The sequence below is a fragment of the Prosopis cineraria genome, unplaced genomic scaffold (genome assembly GCF_029017545.1).
Source record: "Prosopis cineraria cultivar Desert tree isolate PC_DT_omini unplaced genomic scaffold, ASM2901754v1 PC11, whole genome shotgun sequence".
NCBI classification, from domain to species: Eukaryota; Viridiplantae; Streptophyta; class Magnoliopsida; order Fabales; family Fabaceae; genus Prosopis; species Prosopis cineraria.
Genome location: NW_026555342.1, coordinates 31427032 through 31451979, shown reverse-complemented (window position 1 = coordinate 31451979; position 24948 = coordinate 31427032). Strand labels below are relative to the sequence as shown.

At 31.2% G+C, this 24948-nt stretch overlaps 1 non-coding gene across 1 annotated transcript; it reads right to left on the bottom strand.

Annotated features, from left to right (window-relative positions):
- Positions 1-305: 305 nt before the first annotated feature.
- LOC129287375 (small nucleolar RNA snoR86) lies at positions 306-440 on the bottom strand. The gene has a single exon (XR_008587694.1). It is a non-coding gene; the product is annotated as a small nucleolar RNA snoR86 (small nucleolar RNA).
- Between the last annotated feature and the right edge of the window lie 24508 nt (positions 441-24948).

Below are 24948 nucleotides of genomic sequence, written 5' to 3'. Positions count from 1 at the left end.
AAAGCATTAGCTACAACATTTGCCCTGCCAAGATGATATCGAATTGTGCAATCATAGTCTTTAAATAATTCCATCCATCTCCTTTGCCGAAGATTAAGGTTTTTTTTTACTCAATGATGTATTTAAGACTCTTTAGATTAAGAGGGGGTATTAATCCATAACAATAGGATGTTTGTTCCACAAGTTAAATACCTGAGAAGACATATTTTGGAAGAAGCTCGCCATTCTGCATATACAATCCATCCAAGATCTACAAAGATGTATCAAGACTTAAAGTAACTGTATTGGTGTGATGGAATGAAAAGGGGATAGCGAATTGTTCGAGGCCATCATCAAAACTATAAATAACTTGATAAGCATGGAGAATCACCGGTTGAGTTCTTTTCGCCAACCTTCAAGGCAAGGTGCACCATTTGCTTTTTCAATAGATGCTCTTGCTTCACTAATTGGCTTGTACATCAATAAGTTAAAGTAAAAAACCAGAAGCCAACAGGGCCATTCTAATGATTAGAAATTCCATAGTAGAAATTGGATTTGTTATAGGTTTCCCTCGAACTAGCTATTATTATGATTCTTTTGAGAGTTGCCAAGAAGTATACATATGTGTGTATATATATATATATATATTTGCTTCATTGTCATAATAATGACGAAGAAATAGAAGAAAGTTAACATCAAGATGTAAAAAAGGAAAGAGTAAAATTGTATATAAGTTTGTAGGTAACTATGGCTTATGGTTTGATTATATCATGATTATATATGATATAATATACTCCTATTTAGATAATATAATTTATTTTCTTAGAAAAATTATATATGTATTCTTCTAATATTTAAACATCATGTACAAAGAAATTGGAAGATAACACTACAAAGAAAAAAGACTTTTGGCTACAACAATAAAAGTCACTACTAAAAGTAAACCTTTGGCGGTAACAGAAAAGCCACCACCAAAAATTAATTTTTAGTGATGACATTTAATTGTTATTACCAAAGGCTCCTTTTTAGTAGCAATATTTAATTGTTGCCTTTAAAAGTATTTTCATAAAAAATAATTAAAAAATAAATTTTTTTTGTCTAATTGCTTTTAGCAACAACAAACCCTTATTGCTAAAAGTATTTTTATAAAAAATAATTAAAAAATTAAAAATAATTTATATAATGTCTTTTAGCAGTAGCAAACATTCACAGCCAAAAATATTTTTATAAAAAATAATTAAAAAATTAAAAATAATTTATGTTGTTACTTTTTAGTGGTGACAAATTGTTGCCAACAAAAATATTTTTATAAAAAATAATTAAAAAATTTAAAATAATTTATGTAATGGTTTTCAGTGGCAACATTTTGATGCTATTAAAAGTAATTTTATAAAAAAATAATTTATGTAATTATTTTTTAAGGGTAATAAATGATCATCACCAAAATTATTTTCATAAAAAATTAGAAAATAAAAAATAATTTATGTGATTATTTTTAGTGGTGACACATTGTCACCGCCAAAATTATTAAAAATAATTTTAAAAAAATTTATTGTAATCACTTTTCACGGCTACAGTTTTTCACTGCCAAAATTATTTTCATAAAAATAATTAAAAAAGTAAAAAATATTTTATAAATACTTTTAGTGGCAAAATTTGTTGCCATTAAAGGTATTTCTATATAGAATGAGAAATAAATAACATTGAAATGTTAAAGTTATACATAAATATTAGAATATTAAAGTTGTATAAATGTTGTAAGATGCAAATGGCATTGTAGGCTACTTAAAATATTGTGCACTTGATACTTGACTTAGTATACAAATGATGTCTAATTCATTTGCAGAGCTTTACTTTTCACTACCATAGGATTATTTAAAGAAGATGCTTCATATTTGATGGTTATTTAAAATAAGCAACAAATAAAATAAATAGAAGATACTTGACGGTTTTTTGAATTATGGATGACATTATGTATAAACTTATTAAAGTTTATTTATTTTAAATTGTAAAGTTATTGGGAAGTATTTTCTATTAACTTTAGATTGACTCTATTAAAGAGACTTTAATGAAAGTCTGAACTAATCTAGATCGAGTTAAGACAAGATTCTTTCTATCTTGATAATGAAATATTCACTTAAACTTTTAACTTGGAGTTTTTTGTATTTAGTACTCTCTCTGTTAAAAAATGTAAGGCATTTTTAACTGAATTTTACCTTCCAATAAAGTAGTTACTTACTTTCCAACTAACCTTTTCTTTTCATATTTACCCCTATAAAACACCTTATAATAAATATAAAATCATTATCAATAAGGGCACTTTAAAAAAAAAGGCAATGATTAGACCTCAAAAGACTAAAAATGCCTTATATTTTTTAACATCCAACTCTTTAAAAAATACCTTATATTTTTAAATGAAAAGAGTATCACATTTTCACCCATTTTCTATCTCAAAAATAATAAAGAATAATTGTCAAAAATGACTATTAACAAAATTTATATGATTAAAATAAATTTTTTTATTAAAATTTTTTTAAGATAATTAAAAAATTGTAGATGAAATTTATTTTTAATAAAAAAATGGGAAGCATTAAACTTGAAAAAAGATAAAATTTTAATAATTTATTTAATAATTTTCAAGAAGAATATGATAAAAAGTAAAAGATATTTAACGTAAACTAATTAAATAATACTTATAAATAAATTATATAATTAATTATTTTCACTTAAAAAATAAAATTTTTAAATTTTTAAAAATGTTTATAGAAAAATTATTTAATATTTAAAAATTATTTCATTTTAAGTTAATTTTCATAACAAAAACATTAAAAAATATAATATATATATACACACACACTCATAGAAATTATAATAAAATAATATATATATATATATATGTATGTATATATTTTTAATAATATATTATTTGATATATGTGTATGTAGTTAAATAATATATATTTAATTTCGCACACAATAATTGGAGGTACTTTTTAGCTCAACTGACAATAAAAGAGGACTTAAGGTGTGAGAGGTGAAAGTCAAAGGTTCAAATCTTGATTTAGGCATATTTCATAATGAATAAGTGACGTGGCACGTGGTGGCAACGTGGCGTAATGTGGCACAAGTTGTTAGGTGACATGGCATGATATGGCGCACATATGGCAGGGTGACATGGCATGAGGAGGTGCACATGTGACAAGTGATGTGACACCAAGTGTCAGATGACATGGCATAAGGAGGCGTTGACATGACATGATATGGCTCTTTTATTTTATTTTTTTTTGAAGTTAACTTTTGGTGGCGACATAAAGGTTTTTAGCGGCAGCTTTTCGTCGTTAAACAATCACTACTAAAAGTCTTGTTATTAATAGTTTTTGACAGCAACAAATATAGCCTTCACTAAAAGTATACCTTTTGGTAGAGACAATTGTCATTGTTAAACGTATACTTTTAGTGACAATTATGTTTTTGACCGCCAAAAACTAGTTACAATAAGATTACATAGTCATCGTCAAAAACTATTAACGATAAGACTTTTAATGATGACATTTTGTCGGTGAAAAATTATCGTTAAAGATTTTTAGCAGTGACTTTTGGATTCGCTGTCAAAAGTTGCTTTTTTATAGTGTAAAAAGTTACATATAATTCAACACATGTCGAGAAAAAAGAATTATATGTGTGAGTGTTGTGTGTGTATCAATTTTTATATAAAAATACGCAAATGATGTATAACATGAAAAAAATAAATAGTGATGGACTTATATAACAAAGCACCAGTACGCTGGCACGTCCTAGTCACGCGCCTGCAGTGTGTGTGAAGCAACTGACGCACTCATCTGGTTATTATTATGCTGTTGCTATCCTTCTTCATTTATGCTCTCTAATGCATGATCTCAAGACACGTGCACGCACGGAAGCATATCCGCCCACATGGTAACTTTATTGATGTTATTGTCTTCCTCTTTCGCTATTAAACTAACTAGGTATTTTGACAGGTTCTAGTTTTTGAAGATAAAAATTGAAATTAGATAAAAATAAAATAAAAATTCTAACAATTCGAGTATTTAGTCTTATTTGAATAAAAATGATGGCTTGAGGTGTTAACATCGGTCTTTTGTTATATAAACTTTGTTATATGCATGGTTCATGTGTTGATGGGCTAGGCATGTGATAGAAGTAGTTAGCAAAACGGTCTCCATGGTGGTGCAAAGCTTGTGGTTCAGCTAAAAAGCCAGACAGAAAATACGTCACGTCCTCCGTTCTTCTTCTTCATCCTCTATTCCTATGTTTCCTCTGCAACAGCCATGCATGCATAGATGTTTTTTCTCACTCCTCACATGGTGGATAATGGTTAAGGAGGAAAAAAGCCATGCATTACCTTCACGAGGAAGCCCTCAGTAAGCTTCGGAGGGACAAAAGAAGCGATCGCTACTTCCGGCATAGTTTATAGGATGAATTTTCAGTGTTATTTTCCTTGCTTTCTTTTTAGGTTTATAGCATGCACACAGATTTGGACGTGAAGATGTGCTTCATCCAGTGCATGGTTGAAGATGCACAAGTTTTCATGATATCACTCAAGTAGAAGAGACCTGCAACATAAAGTAAATGGATGCATGGTTGAAGATGCACAAGTCATACTGCGTGCTGAACATTGTATAATGATGCGTGGGAAAGCATGAAGCATGAAGCATGAAGAATGAAAAGCAAGGCAAGTACCTGAAGGGAGTCACCAACAATGATAAAGAAAAAAGTATAAATCTCAATCAGGTGGAATTTATCCGCCTCACATATATTTTCATTATAAGTCTGTGTGTTCCCAAACCTTAAAGTATTTCTTACATCTTCATTCCTGCAACCTCATAAAATGGCGAAGAGCCTGAAGTAGCAATCCTTCTCTCGTCCCTCAAATATGTGAGGAAGGGAATGAAGATGGAAAAAAGAGTTATCGGGTTTGGGGAACATACAAACTTAAAATGACAAATCACGTGAGGAGAAAACATCCATGGCATGAACAAGTGTTTCCGCTTGCTATGTTCTTCATCTCTTTATCCTTTATACAGCCGAAGGCTGTGCAAGATACCACACACACACACAGAAGACGAAGAAGCAAGCAAGATGATCTGAATGAGTATATCTTATTAAGATGATCTTAGCTTTGGATTACAGACTTGATTATATAGACAACTCAGAACACTAATTAAGCATAATCACTAGACTTAACTAATACTGTTGAAAACTGCTAATTATATTACAATCAGACTGGGCTTGTTATTGCGTGTGTTAGCAAGGAGGGATTGCCCACCCTTCACGTGCCTCTCTTTCTATTTTTCTTGGCACAACATAAATAATGACCTCCTAAGTTTTGCGTAAAAATTCAAAGTTTCAATTTAGCTAGTTCGATCAAAAGATATACTTTTCATATCGTACGTCAGTTAAACACATGAATAATTGGTTAGTTTTTATTTTAAAAATTATATCATCTATTAAAATGTTTGGATTGATTTACTCAACTAATTGTTTAAAGGAAAAAATTGTACAACAATCGATGTATCTAATAATTACTCTTGTATTTATTTTTATAATTATTTCACAACATAGAGTGGAGAAATACTTAGGTAAACCAAATGCATCACATCATTTGTAATCTATCTAAGTAAAATGGTTCAAGTAATATAAATAAAATCTTGTGTGACATTTTTTAAATTGATTTTATTTTTATAACAGAATACACATTTAATTCTTTACATTTTTTTTTCTTAACTATCATTAATATTGGAATCAATATTAGAATCAATTTTTTATAATACCATGTTTTTATTAAACAAACTACAAATAACATGGTGCATCCAGTCTATCCAAGTATTTCTCTATAGAATATTGATCATGGTAACTAATTTATGGTTCTAAAAAAGTTGAAACCTTAATCCCTTAAAAAATTGCCTATTATTCCTTCATTATATATCATATAAAATTGCCTTAATAATTATAAGGTACTAGTTGTTCACCGAATTTTATTTTTTAAAATAGTTAACATCATTAAAAATTACATATTATTTTCTGTATTTGTTCTTATTTAATATGCTAACTTAATTAAATTAAATATAAACATCTGATTAATTTAAAATATGTATTAACTACAATTTTTATACCATTTCATTAATTTCTCTTTTAAAAATAACAAAATGTCTATATTTTTAAACATGAATAAGTTGAGCTATTACTTTCCCATATATTACACAAACATGTATTTCCTTCTGCCCTCCATTTTAGTTTTCTGACCCTCCGCCATCCCTTTCCTTGCTCAAATCTCCTTTTCCATTTTTACCCTTCCATCGTTCATTAATTTACCAAACACTGAACCCCACTATCACTAACATTCCATTTGAAGCACATTAATTGTTAAATATTTTGATCAACTTGCCCTTGAAACAAAGGACCTAACCATACGCATATATGTAAGGTCAGCAGTCCTTTCTCAAATTAAACAAAATATCCTTAACAAGGGTATATCAAAAGAATATTGAATGTATTGCTGGAATTGTTTTATTTGTTTCTGATAAATCTAATTCATACATACTCAGACCACAAAATTAATTGCAACCAAATGCATAAACTTGACTAAAATCCCGTATTAATTCTCAAGAATAAGAGGCAATGAATGGAAAATAAACGTGAATCCATAGTGATAAGCATAATAAGGGCTTGTTTGGTTTTTGTTCTTATTTTTTGTTTTTAAAAACTGTTTTGCAATGCAGTTTTAAAAATTATTTTTAAAACAAAATAAAATAAAAACTCATTTGGTTATATCAATTAAAAAACAGTTTTAGAATTAAAAAATGGATTGATAATAATGGTTGGGTTATAGATAGTTAATGGTAGTAATTAATAATAAAAATTGGTCAAGGTACATATAATTTTTAATAATTAAATTTAGTGTATTTTAAAAATAAAAAAATTAGAATGAAAATAATTTATAGTTGTTTCTATTTTTTTTGTTTTTAAAAACAAAAGATGAAAACAATTTTAAAAATAACTAAATTAAAAACACTTCTCCAAATATAATTTTAAATTTTTTTATTTTTAAAAGCAAAAAAAAGTTTTCAAAAACAGAAAACAAACAGCCCTTTCCACCGATCTGAGTCATTCTTCAGTGGTTTTGGTGCAGAGAATGGAGATGATGGAGTTCTGGATGCTGACATTAATACTTATCTTTCTTATTTTTCTTCAGTTTATTTTCTTGCACGTGACTCTCGGGCTTTTTTCCATTTCCTTTTTCTCCGGATCTCAAAATGGAACCCCACTGTCATCTTGTCATTGGCCCACGTGTCAAATGAAGGGTGCCATCCCTCTTGGCTTCTTCTGGAAACAAACTACAACGCAAGACACCTTGTTCACGCTTCGTCGGGCGTGATCCCATTATTGAAGTTGTGCTGAGAAAAATAGGAAGATTAGAGTGGGAAAAAATGGGAATTAATTAAAATGATAAAAACTTCTTTGGAAATAATCTCCGATGAAAACGGCTTTTATCCAGAGAAGAGGTTATAAGAAAGTGCCCGTTTGAATTTCAGTTGGATATAATAAATTATGAAAATAATTGATTAAGTAGTAGATTTTAATTATAATTAATTATATTATAACACAATCTGTTTGGATATTAATTTTTTTAAAATTAATTTTAATAGGATTGAAGATGTCTGAATAATTTATTCAAAATTAATTTTTACTCTATAAATTACTATAAAAGATATTACTTTTCAAAATTAAATTATTAATATATTTGTATCTAATATTATTAAATTTGTTAAAATTTACTTAAAAAGTAAAATATATTATTTAAATTATATATCTGATTAATTTAAATTTTGTGCCTTTTTATAATTTTGTCTTGAGCCTTTCTTTATAATTTTTTCAATACTTTTTTATCAGCGTTTTTAGAAAAGCTCAAAATCTTAACTTTTAAAAAAAATCAATTTTAATGGCTGAAATCAATTTTTTAATTTTTTAAATGTTTGGCTAATAAATTAAATAATTAATTTTTTTGAGAACAAAATCGATTAAAGATGTATCCAAACAGACGCAAAGTTTGATTGAATGAACTGCCGATCAGAATTTCATAGTTTTTTTTTATTTGGTTCAGAAATTAAAGGGAAAAAAGGTGAGGAAAGCGACAAGACAAAGAAGCAGGAGAACAAGATATTTTTGAAGTGGTGGATTGGGTTTAGAGGTAAATTAGGCCACCTGGGTCCAACTTGATAAACAAATTTAGGCTTGACCATTCTGTGATCTACTACAATGGATGCACCATTCTCTACAATAAATGACCAAATATCAGAGTCTGATGTTTGAAAAACATAGAGGAAAACATGAAAACAAAGAGAAAGTGACTAAGGAGCTAAATAAAGTTAATGGGAGTTAATAAACTTATTGAGAGTGAGATGGGGCTTGTAATTGCAAAGTTTCATTATCAAAGTATGAAATGTAGAAGTTGGAAGTGGTGTTTTTTATGATTATTAGTAATGGTTGTTACTGTTAATTTTAGATTATCCTCATGAAGCATTAGAGAACTTGAATTTTACTCAGAAGCAAGTAATAATTAGGGGTAACTTTTGAGTTTTCAAAGATTTGATGTAAATGGAAAAAATCTATTTCGTGTTATTGCTTGTTAAAGTAATTATAGTTTTTAATTTGTGAAATTGAAATTATGTTTTAAAGATATATATATATATATATATATGTATAATGTACAAATTTTATATATTGTCTTCATTTTGAAAATATGCAAGTAGGGATTTGAATATCAATGTAATTGCGAGATATTGAAATTATGATTTTAACTTTTTAAATTTGGTAAATTTTGATGAATATGACATGATGATGATATTATGATATGTTATGTGAATTAGCATGTGATGTGTTGGCAAGATCATATTGATGATAGGAGTTCGCCTTGGTAAAAGATAGTTATTTTATATCCATATGAATCATACTAACACCATGAGGCCTTAGTGTTTGATTCATTACTTATCTTAAGCTCCACCTAGTGAAGTTGGTAATAGAGTTTTTGTGACACCTTTATATTTGAAATGGGGAAATCTATGGTTCGAGAATAAGGCGGGGCCTTAGTCAAGTCACCTTTTATGATTGGAGAGCTTTGACTAACCCAATCACATGAGTTTATCTCCTAATTATTTTGTATCTCCTAGATTCAATTAGCAATAATAGAGGTTTGGAGAAACAGATGATCATGCATTGCATCTGACTTGGTTATTTGACTTATAATTGCCTACTTTGTTGCTTATGATTATTTGACTTGCATGTGCATGTTATAGACTACCTTGATTACTAAATGGTTATACTCATATCTCATTTAATACTTTAAAGGAACTTATTTTGGACATGATAAGGGATTAGTAACTGAATTCCCATTATAAAGGCTCCTTGTGTAATTAATATTGATATTGTCAACTAGGACAATTAGTTTGATTACTTGCACCGTTACATACATTTATGGTTGATTATTGATATTTTGTACCCTAGGTCAAGTTGTATGAGGTATACATAGCTCTTCAAGATCAAAATATTGGTGTAAGTATGTTTAAAACTGTTTTGAAAATGTAAATGATTATTTTAGTATATTGCATGATGATTTCCTCCCCCTATACTTTTTATGATATGGGAATTGAGGAGCTAAAATATGGTTTGTGGTGTAAAATCTCCCTCAATTACCCCTGATTACCTTCAAATCTCAATTAACTAAGAGATTAACTTAAGGCAAGTGATATGTTTGTCATATTTTACAATTGAGTTATATAAATAGGATCCTAAGTTTTCAATATTTAAACATCGTAAATATGGTTTACAATGGAAAATCAGAGTTTGGTAATTATACGGAAGTATGAGATCACAAAAAGACTTAGTACACTTACTCAAAAATGAAAAACATATATTTGTGCCAAAACAAAGATGTGCACTGTGGCTCATTGTACTCATGCTGCAGCTCGTGAGCCTTTGTGCTATGTGCCATAGTGTTATTGCACACTTCATGACAATAGAATTATGTTGTCATTTGATAGCACCCTGTGCAACTTTCAATGCATCCCATTTCTCTATCTAACGTTTGATTATGTGATCTAGGTGTCAACAGATAGTTTTCTTCTAGATCTAGCTAATGGTTTGGTCTCACATTTAAATTATTTCTTTATAGAGAGTTGGACACTCATTTCAAAATTTTCTCTTGTTCACCATTTACACCAAACCTAAGCATCCAAAACTTAAACCAAAAGCCAAAAGCCATAGACACCATCCAAATTACATTCAATAGACTAAAACGGACTTGTATAATGCACCATATCACTCACAATACTTATAAAACACATTTTGGCTTAACCTTTTAATTCAAAAATAGAAGGGGGAGCTGTAATCACATAAATCAACCATTTATCATCATAATTCACATGTCATACATAATTCTTACTTGTACTAGTATTTTGATCATTCTATAGATATTACAATCCACACACATACACCCTAAAGCCCAAAATACACTTTGTAATTTAACAAAACATGTATTACAAGTAAGTAACCAATAGATTACTCCTAGTTAGCAATATCATGCAACATATACACATAAAGACTTAAAAGTAAGGAGGCCTACTAAATAGGATGACAATCCTATGCCTTCATCCATTTCCCTATGTCTTGTGCTCTTAAGTTATTTCCTATGATATTGAAGATAGTAGGGTGAATACAATCACTCAGTAACCAAGATCTATCTAACTCATACTAATGCATGTAAATCAATTTAAATACAAGTATCAAGTTATTATGCAAATTTTCAAATCATGTAACATATTCAAGAGCATAATTTGACAATCTCATTCATAATGATATATTCTCATAAGATCATGATTTAGTAACATAATTTTCATATAGAAAAATAACTCATCACATGATTTGTTTCACTAGGGTCACAATACAGATAACTATGTGTCCTTTATTACTATACACATGATCACAGTTCCCTTATATCCTCCTTATTCCTTTGACATGAAACCGTGGGCTATAACTCATTGGGATCATCCATACACTGAGGTTACCCTTGCCAAAACACATGTGAGAGGTTACCTAGATAAGGTTTCCAAACTCACTTGCGAGTCACAGTTTGCCCTATTTCTCTCATTATGAGGTGTCATTCTTCCTAAACTAGTTTCCTTGTTGAACAAGTGGCTAACTAGCTAGGTTTGAATCCCTCGTTGAACAAAATGGGACAATAATATAAACAATCTAGGCAAGTCATCAAGCTCAAATGGAAGCCTTACTACATAGATTTAATTCTCTACTCCTCTTCCTAGGCAAACTCCTCCTTCTTATAGTCAAGTAATGCATATTTGTACAATAACTCACAGTATGCAAGTTTTTACTACCCAAGCATGCACAATGTCTCATGTACTCACATTTCACATATTTGCAATTTATCATAGAACTCCACGTTAAGCATAATCATTAAGCTTTACATATTGCATATTCTTTGAACTTCTTAACTATCACTGTTTAGAATTATGCCCTAAGGCCAGTCATTGTACTATAAACATTGTTATTTATAAAATTTCTCTTTTATTATCATATTAATTATATGTTTTATATGTTCACTATGACAACTATATTCTTAGACAAACTATATTAATTATTCTAAATATCCTTAATCAGTTATTTATTAGGGATCATAGATGAAATAAGATTAGTATTACTTTGATTAATTATAGAGAAATAAATTAAAGTCATAGGCACTTGAAAAGATTTAAGGTACTGGATGACCCGCTATTAGAAAGCTGCATGGTACAAGTCATGAGCTTATCTCATATATAACCATATCACTAAGCTCTTTGACCTGGGATCATTATGGGTTCCTACATGATGACTATTGAACTTTGATCTAGTCAAAAGTCACATTTGACTGCGTGATCATAAAGACTATGATTGAGTTTAGTGATATTCATGTAGAGGAATATGAGTGGTCAAGATGGAATTTATCCATCACATTAATTGAGAGATATTACTAAGCTCCTTGGTGAGTAAGACTAAGAAAATGTATGGCCATACTATAATGAAAAGGGTTTTTCCATTATTCTTCACTCGAACATCGAGAAATAAATGGTCATGTATAGGAGGAGAATGACAATTTCATGTTTCAAACTCGACTGAAATATCATGTAAAAAAAGAGATATGATATAGTTATATGGTAGGCTATATCAAATCATTGATCGCCATATGAATTGGATAGTTGTAATGTCTTGCTGGAGGTTACTTGTGACTTGTGGGCCGATAACGTAACTAGCTTACTGCCAACTTTACATAGGCCTACAAGGTTGCACACAAGAACAACTCAGCTTGAGCTATAATGTCTAAGTTCATTGAATCTGGAATGTGTCTAGATTCAATGTTTTATCTAGGGTGAATGAATTTTATATATATATATATATATACATATTAATATTTATTTGATAAATATTTATATATATATATATATATATATGAAATATAAAATTCAATATATATATTCATGTGTGTGTGTGTATATATATCTGATATATATATATATATGTATGTATGCATATGATATAAAAAATTCAATATATAACATATATATTTTTGAAATATATATATTCCCTTTATATAATATGATATGTATATGTGATATATATATATATATATTATACTAGTGGAAAAAAGGTTGTTTAAACCTGCCTTTCTAGATCGGTTATTGCAGAACCAGTTTAGAAAAAAAATGCAATGGCATATTAGTAAATGATAGAATAACTTAAAGACTTTCTAAACTAGTTGTCAAAGCAACTGGTTTAGAAAAGATATTTTAGACTCGTTAAATTAGGAACTGACCTGGAAACACTTTGTAAAATAAAAAAAATGCTTGAAATACTTGACTTCCACCTCTGGCTTGTGCGTGTTACTTCTACTCCCCCCTCTCAAATTGTAGTGACACCCCTTCCTTACCCTTGCCGTCATCCGTCTTCCTCTTTGTGCCACCATCATTGTAATGCACTTCCCCAGCTTTATTCTTTAAGTGACCTCGTCTTCATCCTTTTGGTCTCACATTATTAGTCGACCTCAAACCTTAACTTTCTCCATTCTCATTTTTATCTCAAAGATGAATGAAAATGGTTTGTAACATACTCAATCCTCTTGAAAGCTAACATTTTATTAGTGATTTCTTTTTGACGTACAGATAGGGGTTAGTGTAGTAGAGGAATGGAAGTTGATTGGATTAGGGTTTTTGAAGGAGGCTTGCGAAGAAACCCAATAGAGTTGATTCATTTGATATTGAAGCTATAGAGATTGCTGGTAGTCACAGCCCTCACTCTAAGGTAATTTCTCAATCATGTTGTTCTTTCATCCAAGCTTTGGTTTAGCATTTTAGAGATGCCCACTTGTTCTATATTTATTTATTGAGTTCCTTTCTTTGATATTTCACTTGTGAAATGATGAGATGACCTAATTGCCAATTCTTTACTCGTTCAAGTGGAAATAGAGAATAAGAGAATGAAGTTACATATAAAAGGTGCATTAGGATTTTAGATGCCACCCACACTAATGGAATAAATAGAACAAGAAAAAAGAAAAATATCACGTGTCTCAAAACGAGGAAAAAGGAAAAGAAAAGGAATATAAGTGTTAGGATTTGAACCCAAAACACTAAGATATGTTTGTGAATACCTAATGGTTGAAGATGACACATGGGGTTAAATAATAAATTTGCAACATATGAAGTTGTCTTTCTTTTAAGTCAATTTCATTTGCAAAGACTTTCTTATTTCTTTATGTAGGTATGGACACCTTGGACATTAAACAGCAGAGATTTGTCTATGATGGGTGTGTTCTATTTTCATAATCGATGTGTCATTTTCTTGTGTGAGTTTCATATGGCAATTCTGTAAATGAGGTTATCCATCTATAATATTTGCCCTAGTATTGTTATCTATCCTTCATGTAAGGGACTATATAAAAAAATGATGACCCTTAACAAATAATTAAGTTAGAACTATTTCTATTTGCTCATAAAAGATATATGTATTAGTCTTTTGCTTAAGTTGTAATGGGCCCTAACATGGATAGAAAGGGTAATAAGTGCCATGTTGGGTTTGCTATTATCTTTTCAATATCAAAATCTTATGACAATGATTTCTAACTAATTACAATGGGTTTTTACTAGCAAGATGAAAATTTACATGGTCTTAGAGTTTGTCACTGGAGGAGAATTGTTTGATAGAATTGTAAGGACCATTTGCTAATTATTTCCATGCTCACTGCATAGCATTGAATTAATTAACGTGCTATTTGTGCTCATAGGCATCCAATAAATGAGTCTTCCATGGGGATCTTAAAGTTCTTCCTTCTTTCTCAGTCCTTGTCAAAATTATCAACATATATAATTTTGGAGCTTGAAATGTTTTTTTGGACTACATGGATGACATTTTTTAAGAAATATGATTCTATTTGTTAAAAAGTATAGTGTGACTGTTATGTCTAAGATTAAAAATATAAATTGATTACTAGCATTGTCTAGTTTTTACTTCTCTTCTCTAGATTTGTGATTCCAAATAGAGACAGGGAAAATAAGTAAGAAAGTCAATGATTCAATTATAATTACTCTTGCTCACTATTCACAAATGATAACTGGTATATACTTGTTGACATGGTACGTCTTGTGTCCTTTTCTACCCTTTTGATATTTCAAAATTAATCTTTTATGGTTACTTGAGTAATTTATTACTGTACTTGTCACCATTGATAAAGTGTCCAGACATATTGAGTTTTTAATGGTAATTAATGACTGTATTTTGCTGGTATTAATCAAAAAATTGATTTTTCCATAATGTCAATTTGACTAAGATGCTCCAATTTTCTCTATTTTTCAGCCATACTTTCTCCATCACCTTTGCACCTGGAGATGACTACATAAGTGTTCATATTCGAACCTTGGGAGATTGGACTATAGAGCTTATATAGAAAAATATTTTTGCAGTTGATGTTTACTGTAATTAATTTACAAGCAATCAAAAAATTTATTTTGAGACATGCCATGATGAGGCACCAAAATGGCCGTATGGTTGTTCATAATGGTACCCTTGTTTGGTTAACTTTTATGGTAATTTGATTTTGTTGATAATTTGATTTTAGGTTTTGAAACTTCACCTTTATATTGCAGGTATATTTATAGTCAATTGAATATATCTACTACAAGCACATATGGTAGCTACTATTATAAGACATAGGAATGATAAAGGTTGAGTTTGTTTCCCGTACTTGGCTTGTAATCTTTAGACTTGTCTTTTTGTTCTTTTGTGTGTTTGGATTATAAGATGTATTCATAAGGTGCCTTTATTTTTTTGTTGGCTTTGATTATTGGTGGCTGTATATTGTTTTTTGATTGATAGAATACCTTTATGGATAATAAAGATGATAATTTTGTTGCAGTTACTGATGGTGAATTTAATTTATTATAAGACATTAAAAATTGCGTAATAAAACAAATAGGAGCATTTTTTTGGATTGGAGGAATTTCTAAACTGGTTTTAAGTTACAACCGGTTTAGAAAAGTCTACTTTTTACACCGGTTCTAGCTTACTAGCTTAGATGAGGTTTAGAAATACCATTTTCTAAACCGGTACTACCTACAATCAGTTTAGAGTTACCTAGCATTCAAAACCAGTCTTATCTAAATCGGTTAGAAAACTGGTTTAGATAATCATTTTTTTAACTGGTTTAGATATGCATTTTTACACTAGTTATATTATATTATATTATATTATGTTATATTATATTATATCATGTTAGTTTTAAATTTAATTCTGTATCATAGATTAAATTTAATGACTAACATGATATAAGATAGTATCATATCAGTTTTATAATTTTAATTTATAAGGCAAATTCAATTCAAATATGATATTATATAATTTATTTATGAGATAAATTTAATTTATTTTTTCGTTGGCTTTTCAATAGAAAGGAAAAAAACTCTAATCTATACATATTATAGATTGGGACGTGCTTCAGTGAGTTTTTTGAGAGTCATAAAAAGTTTTGATGGCAAAATACATTGAGAACCACAGAAAAACCCTAGAGAAGAGTAGCTCGACATTTAAGAAAGCGGATGGACGTTTCAAGCGCTAGCACATCGTTTGAGTTAAAAGTTGTTCTTCTAGATATCAATAGAGGAAGTAGATCTATGTTCTCAGCTCCTGAGATCTAATTACTTGCAGACAACATGTGAGGAGCTCAAAATTAAAATGTAATTCTTCTATTCACCTTGACTTAAATAAGTTTATTCGGTCTACATCAAGGTAAGGATTTAAATTTTTATTCCTTCGTTACATCTCCCTATCCAATAGTCAAATCATTGATCGTTACTTAGAACATAATCATTAAACTCCCTACCAACTCATATCATTGAACTCCAAAGCAAATGTAACCTTCCCCTCATATGTCCACCCTTATATAAAGAGAGGGTTAACATAATTACTAAGCACAAACCAAACTATATTAATAGTTTGTAAAGGGCTTGGGACACAAGACTAAATTTACAAATCTTCAAAATCATTTGAAATTCAATACAAAATTATCATTACATAGCAAAAGACTGGTGCTTGCATTCATAACCTCTAATGCATGCCTTTAAAATTGAGAAAACAAGTAAAAAATTAAGCCATGCACTATAATGAGTACCGTTTATGTTGCAGCATGTGGCATAACACCAAGAGCTGACCCTCTCAGTACCATATACTGTGGCATGATGTGCTATAAGCTACGGTGCACATGACGGTTTTTGCTGTTGTTATTTGATAGTTCACAGAGCAAACTTTCAGAGTGCACCATTTTCATATACAACATCCAATCAAAATGATTCAAGTGCCCACATGAAGCTTGTTTCATAATCTAGCTAATGAGTAGAGTTTAGACACGATCCAATAATTTAATCAAAATTTAGACACCTAGGTGCAAAAAGTCATTTATTCTAAAAATTTAACGTACCTAAGTGCTTAAATCGCTCACATTATCTCATTAGATAATTCTAGGCCTTGAACCAAGTCCAAAAGAATCTTATACACCTAATTGACCATATTTTATACCATACATACATACAAACCAAAATTTGGCCATTCAATAGCCCATTTTCACATCAAACAACCTTTTACTACTAAATGCAATAATGTGTTATTAGCTATAAATACTACAAATTTACTATAATTCACATGTTTCTACATTCACAAAATGCTCACACATATATCTCAGTCCATGTTATTCATTTCATCACATATTCACACATATAGGCTAAGATTTACAAAATCACTATAAATCTCAACAAATCACAACTTTAAACATGCATGCAAATCCTGTGGCAACTTATATACCCAATATCTATAAAAGATTAGGTTCATTACATAAAACTTTGAATTCACTTGGCTTTAACAAGTCTAACCAATCCTGACTCTTTCCTCTTGCCCTGCTTACTATTGTAACCTATAAAAATGTAACCACAGAGTGAGATAACAATCTTAGTAATAGAATAACTCTCAGCTATCAACTTTAATATTAACTCTAAGCAAGTATACATAATATACAATTGAACATAAGTAATATCATAAGATTCACGTTATCTATATCATATGTCACCACATTCATAAGCATTTTCACAATAATTCACCATTATTAGCATGATTACTACTATCTAAAACCTTCAAATCACCCTGACTTGAAACTATAGGCTCACCCCTGACTAATATATGTGCACTCATTACCCTAAGCACACCTTTTAGTGATAGAATCACTTGGCTAAAGCCATTCTCACTTCCAGACTATGGTTTTTCCCATTACAAATAATGGGGTGTTGTTGGCTCTAATACCATATCACAAATGTTAAGGGGCTCAAATCTCCAATGCTGCACCTTAATAAGCACTAAGGAGATAATCTCCCACTCTATACCTTAATAGGCACTAAAGAAATGCAATTCTCTAATACTACACCCTGTTAGGTATTGAGGAGAATAAAGTTATATAGTCTTTTGCTATTTCTCCCTACAGGTGAACTCCCACCCCTATGATCATGCTTTTATATAAACCACATTTCATATGTATAAAAAACCATATATATATAATCATAAAATATGCAATTCATAAACTTAGTTTGTTAGAATTCAATTTCATACATTAAATGTTCATTTGGAAAGTATGCTTATTCTAAAGCTTTTTCATGCAATAACACTAATATTCCCACATAGTTATAATAGATAATCAAATAGAAGAAGTTATTCAATTATATTAACCCTTCTCACAAGAAAGGTTACCTGTAGACTTTTACAATTGCTAACGTGTCTCTACCAATTTCCTCTCTCAACTTATATGTGAAATATGCCAATCTACATACAATTGGCACAAATAGTCAATTAACTAAATTGACCAAAATACTTAATTTATTCTTAAAGCTATATTTAGCTATTCATTCCTTTCTACTTAGTCAATCTAAGTTCATTACCACTCAATCATCACTTTATATAATGCCTAGTGATTCCATTTCACTTTTACTCAATTTCCATCCCATTTCCCTTTAATTTAGTGCTAAATTTAAGTTTATAGTTTCAAAACTTTATCGCTCAATTCCAAACCATTTGCAAAACATTAATTTAACTCCCGAGAACCTTTTTATTACTATGGGGTAAGAAACAAACTCCTTAAATTTTCCCAATTCAATTTCTCTATAACTTATACTAAGAGAAATTATAGTAGAATTGAAGCTAAGGATTGTATGAAGCTTACCCGATAAGTTACTGATCAGATATACCTTATAAGTTCTTGAGAAACCTTGCCCTAGATGAACCTTAATCTTTTCTCTCTTCTTTACTCGACTTCTCTCCCCTTCCTTTTTGAAATCAAGAGCTGACTATACATATAATAGGTCATTTTCTACATTATGCACCATGTGCCATGATGCATGGCACAGTTAGAAAAATCATCACCACGCACATACATTTCATTTTAAAACACGTTCTTCCACCTCTATCTATTCATTTAACATCCAAATGACTCAAAGCATCAAGCAATTATCAAAATTTCTAATTATTTACTAATTACCAATTCACCCCTTGATTAGTAACTAATTATAAGATTGAAAACCAAGATGTTACAACAAACATATCATAGTACTCTACTAATAATGTTTCACATAATTTTTACATATAATATGTTATTGAACTTTAGAAAATCATTATAGTAAATTTTTCAAGTAATTCATGCCATACTTGTATTTCATTCAATTTTACACATTTAAATTATCAAATATCAATCAATAAATCAATTAACACACAAAAGCACAAAAAAGAATTCCTTAGTTACCTCAAACCTTTAAGAAGTTAAAGGTTTCACCCTTCAATTACTTACTCCTAAAGCGATTGGAATTAGTTGCTTACTGTGAGAGGGAGTCGACTGAAATGCTTCAATTTGTATATACAAACATAAACATGTGATTTACAATATATACACAGTGCTAGGCTAATCTAATCCCTAATTTCTAGCCTATGACTAGGGAAGGAATAATCAGCTTTAATTCTAATGGTCAAAAGAGAAGGAGAAGGGATAATAACAAATCAAGCCTATTTACTATTTACACAATTAATGGGATTTTCACACTCCCCCTCAAGTTGGACTATATATGTCAATCATTTCTAACTTGCCTACAAACATCTCAAACATCTCCTTGTTCAAGCCTTTAGTAAAGATATTTGTGGTTTGATTCTGTGATGGCATATGTATGAGCGACACAAGACCCCCTTCAATCTTTTCTTTGATAAAGTGTCTATCAACCTCAACATGCTTGGTTTTGTCATGATGAACTGGGTTATGTGAGATGTCTATAGCAACTTTGCTATCAGTATATAGCTTCATTGAAAGTTCTAACTCAATCCTCAGTTCTTTTAATACCTATTTTACCCATATCTTTTTACATATACCATGAACTACTGCTCGAAATTTAGCTTCCGTACTACTCCTTACAACAACGTTTTGCTTCTTACTCCTCCATGTCACTAGGTTTCCCTACACGTACGTGCAATATCCTGATGTTGATCTTCTATCATTATGGGCACCTGCCTAGTTTGCATTTGTAAATATTTTTACATTTTTCTTCTCTATCTTTCAAAATAATATTCCCTTTCCAGGTGTGCCCTTCAAGCATCGTATAATCTTGTAGACTGCCTTTAGATATTTCTCTTTAGGAGTATGAGAATGTTGGCTTGCTACACTTACTGCAAATGCAATATCTGGTCTAGTATGGGAAAGATAGACAAGTTTCCTAACTAGTCTTTGATATCTTCCTTTCTCAACATCTTTCCCTTCATTTTCTTCTTCCTCTTCATCTTCATCATCATCATCATCATCATCATCTTCTTCTTCTCTATCATATTTTTTATCTTCTTCTTTTTTGATATTACTTTAATAGGTGTGGTAATGGGCTTGCACCCTAACATTCCTATCTCTTTTAGTAGATTGAGAATGTATTTTCTCTGGGATATATAAATCCCTTTTTTAGATCGCGCTATTTCCATTCCTAAAAATATTTCATTTCCCCTGAGTCTTTGACTTGGAAGGATTTGGCCAATGCCTTTTTAATCTTTTCCATCTCTTCATGGTCATCCCCTGTGAGGATGATATCATCCATATATATGATCAGAATGGTTTTCTTTCTTTCCCTATGCTTGAAGAATAATGTATGATCACTCTGCCCTTAAGTGAACCCTTCCTTTCTTAGAACCTGTGTGAACCTTTCAAACTATGCACGAGGTGACTGCTTTAATCCATATAAGGATTTTCTTAATTTACAGACTAGGTGGTGGTGTCATGTACACTTCTTCCTTTAAGTCTCCATTTAGGAATGCATTCTTTACATCTAACTGATATAATGGCCAATCAAGGTTTGCAGCTAGGGACATAAGAATTCTTATTGTGTTGAGCTTAGCAACTGGTGCAAATGTCTCTGTATAATCAGTTCCATAGATTTGAGAAAAACCTTTTGCCACAAGACAAGCCTTAAACTTTTCAACAGTACCATCTACTTTATACTTCACTATGAATACCCATTTGCATCCTACAACTTTCTTTCCTTGTGGTATCTCAACCTCTTCCCATGTACCATTTAGCTTGAGAGCATTCATTTCTTCCATAACAACGTTTTTCCAATCTGGGGACTGTAGTACTTCTTTGATGCATGTTAGGATTGTAATGTTATCCAGATTCATTGTGAAGGCTTGAAATCGAGGTGAGAGAGCTTTATAAGAGACAAACTTGTCTATTAGGTGTTTAATATAGCATCTGGGTTTCTTCTGAAGTGTAATGGGAAGATCTAAACCTTCTTCTACTCCTCCTAGCTGATTACAGTCAGTAATATCTTGAGATTCAGGATTTGGCATTAGTTCAGAATCATGGTCAGCTTCGAGAACTTGGGTCTGGTTCCTTGATGTTTTCCTCCGAATATAGAACTGATCATAAAATTTATCAGTGTTTGTTCTCTCCCCTTTATTAGGATCCCCTCAGTGGTAGGTACATTATCTAGTTCAAGTTTAATTGTTGACTCACAAACTTCAAACAGAAGTTCTAATAGAGGTTCATACTCATAAGGTAATTCTAATTCAGGTTAGAAAGAGGATTCTAAGGAAGGCTCCAAGTCACTCACACTCTCCCCCTGAGTTGGAGACTTTGGATAAAAGGATTCATCTTCATGAAAGGTGACATCACAGCTAATAAAGAATTTCTGTGTAAGAGGATCATAGTACTTGTGCCCTTTTTGGGAAGCAGAATATCTAAGAAAAATGCATTTAATTGTATGGGGGTCAAGTGTACTATTGTGATGAATGTGAAGAAAGACAGTGTACCCAAAAACTTACAGTGGAAGGTTATTTTCAAGGTGAGGAATAAGATGGGTGATGTGAAGAACTTCAAGTAGGGTTTTAAAAGATAGGATTCAGCTAGGCATTTGATTAATGAAATGGGTAGCTGTAAGGATGGCATCACCCTAATAAAATTTGGGTACACTATGGGTAAGAAGAAGGGCTCTAGCAACCTCTAAAATGTGCTGATTTTTTCTTTCAGCTATGCTATTCTATTGGGGGCTATAAGCACAAGTACTTTTACGAACAATTCCATGGTGCTGTAAGAAATTGCCTAAAGAGTTATTAATAAACTCAGTACCATTATTGGTGTGTAGGATTTTAATAGAGGTGTGAAACTGGGTTTGAATCATTTTGTAAAAGTTGATGAAATAGGGACAACATCAGTTTTGTCTTTAAGGAGAAAGGTCCAGCAAACACGGGTGTGATCATCGATAAATCTTATAAACCATTTTTTATGTGTCTTGTTCGACTAGGTCCCGAAAGTTCACTGTGAATAGTGGTGAACGGTTGGGAAGGTTGGTAAACATTACGAGAAAAAGTGGTTCTATAGTGCTTTGCAAGTCCACAAACATCACAATAAAACTTGAAAACATTTTTATTAGAATTAAGAGAAGGGAACATTTGACTCAAATACTAAAAATTGGGATGACTAAGACGTTGGTGCCATAACAAAATACTACTATCCTTAAGAAAGGAAACTTTATTGCAAATGCTACCATAGTCTTTAGAGGATGCATCAAGGTAATAAAGACCATCAAATTCTCTAGCACTGCCAATCATCGTCCCCGTTGACATTTCCTAAAACACATAATAGTTGGGATAGAAATCAGCATGACAGTGTTTATCCTTGGTCAATTTTTGCACAGATAATAGATTACACTTCAATTTTGAAACATGAAGAACCAGCTTATTAGAAACTTTTATGTCACCAACACCAACGACTGGAGATACTATAACATTATAAATTTTAACCTTAAGGGAGCCACCATATGGAGTATATATGGAGAATAATTCTTGATTATCCATCATGTGATCAGAAGCACCTGAGTCTACAATCTAGGGATTTTCAATATATAGATGTTGAATGACATGTAAGGCTTGTAGGAAGTTACCTTTGTGGACTACTATGGCTATTTTGTGCCAGGCATTTGAAGGGTATTAAGAAATTCTATGAATTTAGCGAACTATTCAGGAGGGAACTACTGGGTGGCTGGATGTACTTGAGGTGTCATGGGCCTATCATCACTCTTTTTTATGCTAGTGTGATAACCACGACCCCTAAGCTTCTTTGGTTTCCACTCTAGGGGTTTGCCATGAATATCCTAATAGGTATATTTGGTGTGACCTGTCTTTTTACAGTGTTCATAGGTGGGTCTATTCTTCTAGCCTCTTGGATCTACACTTCCAATGACAAGTGCTGATGGTTCAGGTGCAGTAGTGGTCCCCTTGGCATCAGTTTTTAGCATAACACGCTGACATGCATCTTCACGTCTTACTTCCGCAAATGCTTCACAGACAGATGGTAATGGTACGAGACTCAGGATCCTCCCCCTTACCACATCAAGTTATGGATTGAGTCTTGCTAGGAACTCAAATAACCTTTCTTTGTTAATGCATTTTTTAAACTGGGCAGCATCCTCAACACACTTCCAAGCATCTTCATTAATTAGATCCAATTCCTACCAAAGAGCAGTCATTTCAAGATAATAATCATTAAGGTTATGAGAACCCTGACTCATGTGCCACAATTTAGTTCTGATTTTAAATATTTGAGAACATTTTCTCCATCGGAATATGCCTCTCGTACAGCCTCCCATATCTTTCTTGCAGTAAGTAGATACATAAAGCTCCTTTTTATGGTTGGAGTTATCGCATTAATGAGCCAGGAAGCCACCATTGAGTTTTTATTTTTTAAAGGTGAAGGGTTTTTAGATTTGAGCCATCTAGAATTACAGACTCGCCATTGAGGAAGCCCAGTCATCCAAGACCTTCGATAGAGAGCTTCATCGTTTGTGCCCACTCTTGGCAATTGTCTCCGGTCACTTTTTTAAAGATGATGAGGACGTTTAAGCCCTCTAAGCTCGACATCGATACATACAGTCCCTCCTTCTGGCTCGAAATCAGACTGTTGAAACCCCTAGAGTCACTCGCAGGGTGGTTTGTTCCTTCTTTCTGATTCGAAATCATGCCATCAAAGCCTCTCGAGTTAGTCACAAATCGTGTTCTAGGTGTCGCATACTGCTCCAGTCGGGTCCATCTCCATTTTTGAATTAGATATGTTTTCAATCTCTCCTTTAAGCTCTGATACCATGTGAGAGAGAGTTGACTGAAATGCTTCAATTTGTATATACGAACATGAACATGCAATTTACAATATATACATAGTGCTAGGCTAATCTAATCCTTGATTTCTAGCCTATGACTAGAGAAGGAATAATCAACTTTAATTCTAATGGTCAGAGGAGAAGGAGAAGGGATAATAACAAATCAAGCCTATTTACTATTTACATAATCAATGGGATTTCCATACTTATCTTCAAAATTAAAATAAAGCTAACTAATACAATATAGGGCTAACCCTAAGTCATCTCCTAAGGAATGGTCTTAGTATAATTAAAGGTTACCTAATGTAATAAATCACCCAAAGCTAGAAGTTTGATTCCCTAATTACTGCACTAGTTATCTTGAGAATTTAACTAATAAACTAACCCTAGAGTGGCTTCCATATTAAAGTAGGAACCCTAAGGTATTGTTAATGAAAGATGGCTCTAATTAATTATGACAGCTCACTCAACTTCTTTTCCTTGACTTAAAAATATATTTACTTAAGATAATTATCTCAAGCAACCTAGCTTCACTAATTCAATTCCTTAAGTGCTATTATAAGCCCTTTAGGTAACTTCACTAGCTTAACTCAAGAATCAAGCAAGTGTTTAGTTAAAATTCATTCCCAATTGCCACTGCCCAAAGCTATACCTAAGCTTAAAACTATAAAAACTCAAGCAACTCATCA